At 43.2% G+C, this 8,004-nt stretch overlaps 1 long non-coding RNA gene across 1 annotated transcript; it reads right to left on the bottom strand.

Moving 5' to 3' along the window:
* Positions 1-1,404: 1,404 nt before the first annotated feature.
* On the bottom strand, positions 1,405-6,514 carry LOC120392999. The gene is made up of 3 exons (XR_005591854.1): positions 6,454-6,514; positions 3,250-3,354; positions 1,405-1,474 (listed from the first exon to the last, which is right to left on the bottom strand). It is a non-coding gene; the product is annotated as an uncharacterized LOC120392999 (long non-coding RNA).
* Positions 6,515-8,004: the final 1,490 nt, after the last annotated feature.

Here is an 8,004-nt window from a genome sequence, read left to right as displayed (position 1 = left end):
CAGGCGAAACCTTAAATTAGAGTGAATAAATGAAGACTCGGCACACCACTTCTGAAAGGTTGCCGACCCCTGTTATGTCGCTATCTAAACCAGGAAGTTAACAAGATCATAACTGTACCACCACCAAATTCTAACTGGTTTTCAACCTTTTTAACCTGTTTTATATCAGTCATAATAGCTCCATAGTACTCCAAATTAAAAGGAAGTAAAAAATGAGAATGAAATAACCTAGTTCCATTCTAGAAAGGAGTAGGCTTTTCTGGATAAAAACCTATAGATGTCCAAGTTTGAGTATGAATCGAGTGTTTCAAGAGTAAACCTGGAAAGAAGAGTATGTGTAGAGAAAATACTAACCACCTCTGTAGAAAAGGTTTGATTAATGTGCTCACACAGCTAGGATGACACATAGCTATGCCGGACAGCTATCGTGGACAAATTTAGAACCTCTGTATGAAGTCAGTGTAGACCATGTCTATCATAAATAAAAAAGCAGTTTTCTATTAGAGAGTGTGGATAGAAAAGAAGCAGTGCTCATATCAGAACAAGGCTAAAGGGAACGGTTGTAGGGCATTACCCCCAGATTGCCTTTGGGCCCATCTGCTACCTCAGTTTACCTTTAATCTTGCATCAAACCAGATATCACATGTGGTGATTTTACAGTAGTGCTCTCTTCCAGGTTGGTTTATTATCATAACACAAGACTCAAACATACCCTTAACCAGCCTCAATTATTCTTTTCCGCATATAATGCCTCAAGTTTTTCCAGGTCTTGATCAGAGCAGGCCCATCCTTGTAGTCCCACCCCTCTCCTAGCTGGGACTTCTGCATCCTGCAAGTCCATCAATGGAGGCTTATCCCTGCACAGTTTCCAGTTCCTTGTAATTCTCTTCCCCCAAAAGGCTTCTGCCTTGGAGTTCTGGAAAATTGTCACCTGTCCTCTTCACAGGCCCTCTGCCTGGGCACTAACGAGAGAGAGTCTCTCTCTGAACTTTTGGGGCAGAGGGGGGGGGTCTCTCTCTCTTGAATGACCACAGGCTGCCCTTTTACCTGCCAGCAGACCCGGTTTAGATGCATGCTTCTGTCACATAACCCTTGTATTTATTCCCATCATACAGGGAGATGGGCTAAACCTGACAAAAGGTGCAGCTGTGCCCCAGTCTTTTAATGGACCAGCTCACCCTGTGACAGGAACATACTGCAGCTTGCTCTGACCTGTGATATATTTAGTTGCACTTAAATATTAGTCATGTATAGATCTTCAAACACAATAAAGAGGACAGTTAAATTTTACATAAAATAAAAACTCAGCATCACCACTTCCATTTGAATAGTTCAGATATTAAAAATCCTACTTTGTTGAGTTCTGCTCGTAGAGCATCGTTGGCTTGCTGCAAGTCCTGGTTTATCTGGTCACGGCAGATCCCCTGTCAGTAAGTCATGTAGCTGATGAAACACTTCTTAGAAATGTAGAAGACTGGGGAGGGTAGGAGAGAAACACACTCTAGTTACATGTTTCTTGTCAAGTTACTATAACTATTAACACTGGAAAACGCAGGGGAGGGGCTGTAAATTGCCTCTTAAAAAAGTTACTAATTACACTAAAGCGCTCGCTGACAGAAGCAAAAAGAGTTTAAAACCCATTTTTAAGTAAAGCATAAATTCTGTTATGGCCACTAATGGCCATGACTCACTTTGGCCAATCAGAGTAGCCTACTTCATCTGCTACACCAAGACAGGTGGATCAAAAAAATACTAGCAAATAATGGAATGAAGCTTATATGTCGATTCAAAAGTAGATCTCCATAACAACATCGAGCATTACAACTAAGCAACCAGACTAATCCCCAATAATCATGATCCTTTGGGGTGCGGGGAATTCCCTTCTTTGCTGTGATTACATGTTTAGCTTATTGCTGTCAAAATGTTTTTCATGAGGAAAATGCCTTAGTTATTTTCAATTTGACTTAACACATGACTGGGCAGCAACAGAAGTTTGGTAGAGGGGCATTGACTCCTCCCGCCTCAGGTCTGGGGGAGCAGAACTTCACTAATACACAACTCCTAAGATCCTTAGGAATCTAGCCCATCTCCTGCAACCATTAGGAGATGCAAAGTAGATATCCATCTGGGTATAATTCGTTTTTGAGGCTTCTTCCAGGCCCCACGGTCCTTATGGTTGGGGCTCTACATGAATTTGAGAGGGATTTATATGAGGGAATAGGGCTATGAGGGGCACGGGACTTTTAGTCGGGGTGTTGGGGTTGGTAAGGAAAGAGAGGGCTGAGTGGGAGCAGAAAGCAGAGGAAGATAGGGAGGAAAGCACTAGTGGCGTCTCCTGGCAACAAACCTCTCTGCCAAACTTCTCTTGGCAGCAGCTGCAGGACTCCCCTCTAACAAATCATAGCAGGTTTGTCAGCTGGAGAAGGTAGTGAAGTGCTAGTGCTTCCCCTCAGCTTTCTCCTAAGCACCCTCCTATCCTCCAGCAAGACACCTGCTCCATCCCATGTCCTCAAGCACTCCCACAGCCTGTTCCCACTCTCATTGCCAGCCAGAGACCCATCCTATGAAGTCCCCACCCTCTTGGATCCCAGTGATCCATTTCCCCAAATCTTTATGTCTCCCCACCCCTTATTATACCCAGCCTCTCTGCCCTCAGACCCTTTCCAAAGGCCCACTCCTACCCTGGCTTGGCCTGCCAGGAGCAGAAGAATGCAGGCGGGGAGGGTCAAACTCAGGAAGAAGTGAGCAAATTATTAGCAAAATGTTCAAACTTTTTTCTGATTTTATTTTTTGTCGTCGAACTATAAATTAGAGGTGAACACATTGGTAGCCTGCCTGCCCAGCCTACCTTGAAGAAATACGGATTCACTTCCTCTTACCAAGTTATAACCACCAGACTACTATTATCACCAGCTAGGGAACATGGCTTTAGTCAACTTAATTCGTGGTAGGCCAGTAAATTGTTTCACTAACAAATACAGATCCATTCAAGGAACTGAGAGGGCGTGGGACCAGCAGGGCCCCATGTACGGCGCATAAGCACAGGGCTCCAGAGGTTGCCAAAGCCGGCCCTGGGGTACCATTACGGGAAAAATTCTGACAGCGTGCATGTGGCGCGCACACATCAAATATGGAATCGTCAGCGTTGTTTCTTCTACATGGACAATTACTCAATGAACAACTTGTTCACTCTGGTAATAGCAGTCTGGAGGCAACTTTAAACTTGTGAAAAAATGGGTCTCGTCTTACCTTTTCCTTTTCTTTTATTTTCTGTTCTAAGGACCGACGATTATTTTCGACAAATTGTCTCTGATGACTCAGTAGGTCGTCCATTTTTTGCTCCAACATTTCACGCTATACAAAGTTTAATCATAAATCACAGTGATGCAAGGGTAATATTTATTATTTGTACTACCATAGCAATCCCGCCCCCGCAATCAGGATTGAAATCCCACTTTAGTAGGCAGTGTTTAAAAAAAAAACAACAACAAAAAACGACATACATACGAGGAAGTCATGGTCTCTGCCCCAAAACTTCTTACAGTGTTCCATGACTTAATGAACACTCACACAGGTATCCCATACCAAACTGAGAACAGATTACACTTGGCTAGAAGACAAGTGTGTGCTAAAGTTTTAATAAGTGTTTAGGCACAGGAGATAAATTCAATGCAACTTTAAATTTACAGAGAATCGGCACATTGATTGATCAGAAAAAAATTACTGAACTATTTTGAACATATTTACTAATATAATCTGCAATTCAATCGGATTTCAAACTCATGTAAAGAAGCTAGACTATAATAAGAAAAGCTCTCAACAGTCACATCTAGAGGTTATGGTGACAGAGCTATGCCGGTAACTCAGGTAATTTACAAGTAGCATCACTGTGACATCAGAAGCAGCAACCAATCAATCTTTCCTCTGCACTTTGCTATCAGTCAGTGAAGTGGAGAGGGCCTATTCACAGGTCAAAAGTTCTCATCGTTAACTTACTTGAACATCTGTATACAAACATGGTAATAACCCTGGATTGACTCATTGTTCCTGGCCTCTACCTACTCGCAGCCAAGACCTTCTCTCAATGGGGTCCTCACAGAGGTAGCAAAGAACAGCCATTACCGTACCTCTGCAGAGGCAAATTCTTAACCCCCATTCATATGATGGTATAATCTTCAGCATCCCGTATATAGGATGTAGGAAGCAGCAGAATTTTCTAACAAGCAGCAGCATTTTCTAACATTCTTAAGTAGGCAGCAGAATGTGCATGCATAGATAAAATCCCTGACAGCAAAGAGTAGGTGACAACCATCACACTTACAGAAGACATATGTGGTGGTGCCTTTCCCCACGGCAACATAACTTCTTTAATCTAAGTGTGTATGGAGGGGCAGAAAGGGGATGGGAAAAGAGTTAAGCTAAAGAGAAATATGAAGAATTGTGGAATCCATGACTTGCATGAGCTACAATGTTCTACCCAATGCACACGGAAATTGTGGAGCTGCAACAATTGGCAGAGGCCAAAACATTCAGCTGGACTAACTTCCCCATGTTAAATAGGGTGAAAAGCCAATGATTTTCAAAGAAGGAGACAGCAGTGCTGTTAAAACGTCTTTTTATGACACTTTCAAATGGCTTTAGGATATATAAAATATCTGTGTTTCTTAGATATTTGTTATCGTTATTCACTCTACCGCAATAAAAATACTGCATTGCTGGCTGCCTCATTAGAGAGCTGGCCTGCTATTTGTTCAGTCTATCAGAGCAACTTATCCATAAAGGAAAACTTTTCAAGGTGCAGATCTTCCCCACAGCACACACCCACGTAACTGGTATTAAAAAAAAAATTAAAAAAAATGAAAAGGTAGGGGAAAAAAGGAACCAATCACTAATCCCAAAAGTCAAAGAGCAGCAGATGATCCACTAGTTTCCATGGTTCTCCTGCTACGTTGTCCAGTATATCAATGCAGTGGCTGACCCACTAAACCAAACAACCACTTCATGCAGTGGCAAGGAAGCTCCTGCAGAGAAAGGAAGTGCTGTGCAGGCTGAAATCTTGCCCACCCTATCCCATTTAGCAAAGTGTAGGCCTCTTCATGGATATGGAAAGATGGGGCCAAATAAGGATTTGCCTCTTAATGAAAGGCTGGGTTTGACTGGCTTTATTTGTTTACTCTTATCAGTGTACACCTATTTGGCATCTGTTTTAGCTAGCAAAAAAAAAATCCATTTTATATGATTAACACACGTTTGCTCCACTAATGCAAATTATTTCAACGTTTCAATTATATCAGTACTATAGCCACAGAAATTTCTTGGCTTCCTTGCACTGAATACAAGAGGGCCTTTTCCCCCTTGATTCTTCTGCAGCAAAACAGAGAGGTCTTGGAAGGACCCAAGATCTTGCATTCTGAGCACTTTAAAACTCTTCAGTAAGGTGTGTGAATTCTTTCCTGTCATGAAAGGGATCCAGAGGTACCACCCGAATTTAGAGGGTCCAAAGGATAGAGAAAAAATCTGTCCTGGATCATGCAGGTCTGTGACTCTAAGTGGACAGCACTGTTCTCTTTTCTTGTTTATGTACCAGCCTCACAGACTGCAATACAGTTCTACTAATAGGCTTTATTAACTTCTGCCTGTGCTGGTGCTGCATAAGCAAAAGTCTGAGATGTTTTAGCTCATATAAAGCTATTTAAATCTTTTAAGGGCATAGGGAAATGGTGGACTTAAATATACAGTAGAACCTCAGAGTTACCAACTCGGGAATGGACGTTGTTCGTAACTCTGAACAAAACATGATGGTTGTTCTTTCAAAAGTTTACAACTGAACATTGTCTTAACATAGCTTTCCAACTTAACTATGCAGAAGAAAAAATGCTGCTTTCCCTTCATTTTTTAGTAATTTAACACAGTACAGTGCTGTATTTGCCTTTTTGGGCGGGGGGGGGGGGGGGGTAGAAGGGATGTGTCTCTGCTGCTGCCTAATTATGTTCTTCCGGTTCCAAACGAGATTTGTGTGGTTGACTGATCAGTTTGTATCTCTGGTGTTTGTAACTCTAAAGCTCAACTGTAAATTATGGAGCCACCATTAGCAAGCACATACATAGTTAAGCTTTGTTGGAGAACTGTGTAATGAATTGTGTTAGTGAAATGTGTACTAAGTAATGTTAGAGAAATTATTATATACAATTCTGGAAGAAAATAGGAGTGTTTGCTTTTTGTATGTAGTTCTGCTGCTTGAGATTGTCAGATTTTGCTGAAACTGTCTGTAAATCAGAAAATTGGTTTTGTGTCTGATCTATACAGTTCTTGACCAAGCAGATAGCAGGGTAGAGAGAGAGCTGTTAGCTTTCAGTAAGTCAGGTACAATCCCTCATCCCCACCCATCCATTCAATCAGCTAACAAGTTTTTTTAATCACAATATTAATAAAATTCACTGCTTGTTCTCTCACCTTATTCTTGGCTTTGATTATTTCAATGACAGAAGACCCCAAACTCTTCATATATTCCATAGTTACTAAAAGCTCTCAACAGTCACATCTAGAGGTTATGGTGACAGAGCTATGCCAGTTACTCAGGTGATTTACAAATAGCATCATTGTGACATCAGAAGTACCAACCAATCAATCTTTCCTGTGTAATTTGCTCAGTAACTCAGGTGATTCATAAGTAGCATCATTGTGACATCAGAAGTGGCAACCAATCAATCTTTCCTCTGCACTTTGCTATCAGTCAGTGAAGTGGAGAGGGCCTATTCACAGGTCAAAAGTTCTCATTGTTAAATTACTTGAACATTTGTATACAAACATGGTAATAACCCTGGATTGACTCAATGTCCCTGGCCTCAACCTACTCCCAGCCAAGACCTTCTCTCAATGGGGTCCTCACAGAGGTAGCAAACAACCGCCATTACCGTACCTCTGCAGAGGAAAATTCTTAACCCCCATTCACATGATGGTATAACCTTCAGCATCCTGTATATAGGATGTACCGGTAGAAAGCAGCAGAATTTTCTAACAAGCAGCAAAATTGTACAAGTCAGGTACAATCCCTCATCCCCCACCTGCCTATTCAACCAGCTAACAAGTAAAAACTCAAGGCCACAGAAACAGATGAGTACGAAGAATAAAAATTGCAGTTGTAATATAAGTACAACTGCATGCAGCCAGGGAGCGTGACAGCAAGGAATAGCTGCGATGGGAACTACACAGATATAAGTAAGTTTTAGCAGGATAAGCAAAAAATGTATTAATCTGGGTTAGTTATTGTGATTTATGCAGGCGAATCTTTTAATCAGGGCCGGCTCAAAACCCCAGCACGCCACGCACGCGCGTGGGGCGGCATTTTCCCAGGAGGGCGGCAGGCGGGTCCAGCGGACCTTCCGCAGTCATGCCTGCGGGAGGTCCACTGGAGCCGCCGGACCAGCAGACCTCCCGCAGGCATGACTGCGGAGGGTCTGCTGGTCCTGCGGCTCCGGTGGACCTCCCGCAGGCATGACTGTGGAGGGTCTGCTGGTCCCGCGGCTCGGGTAGACCTCCCGCAGGCATGACTGCAGACGGTTCCCTGGTCCCGTGGCTCGGGTGGACTTCCCGCAGGCATGCCTGCGGAAGCTCCACTGGAGCCGCGGGACCAGCGCACCCTCCGCAGGCACGTCCCCCGGAGCCACGGGACCAGCGCCCGGCAGCGCGCCCCCTGCGGCATGCCGCCCTGCTTGGGGCGGCCGGATTACTAGAGCCGCCCCTGCTTTTAATTAGGGGGTTAGAGTAGAATATATATGGATAAAGACACAGATGAGGTAGCTTCCTCTACTGAGTCTGCGCAAAGTTACAGAACAGAGGATTAAAAAATAGATGATTGACATAATAGTGGAGAAGAGACAGAGGAAAAATAGCCAAGCATAGCAGAGATTTGAGAAGAGTCACCCTGTCCCCAAGAAAGATAACTTGAGCACTTCCTTGTCTTGCCTTATCTTTTTTTGCATGTTTATGTAATTCATACGTGAT

This window comes from Mauremys reevesii, unplaced genomic scaffold (genome assembly GCF_016161935.1).
Source record: "Mauremys reevesii isolate NIE-2019 unplaced genomic scaffold, ASM1616193v1 Contig133, whole genome shotgun sequence".
Lineage (NCBI taxonomy): Eukaryota > Metazoa > Chordata > Testudines > Geoemydidae > Mauremys > Mauremys reevesii.
The sequence above is the reverse complement of the archived record's forward strand: the minus strand, read 5'-3'. Positions and strand labels throughout refer to the sequence as shown.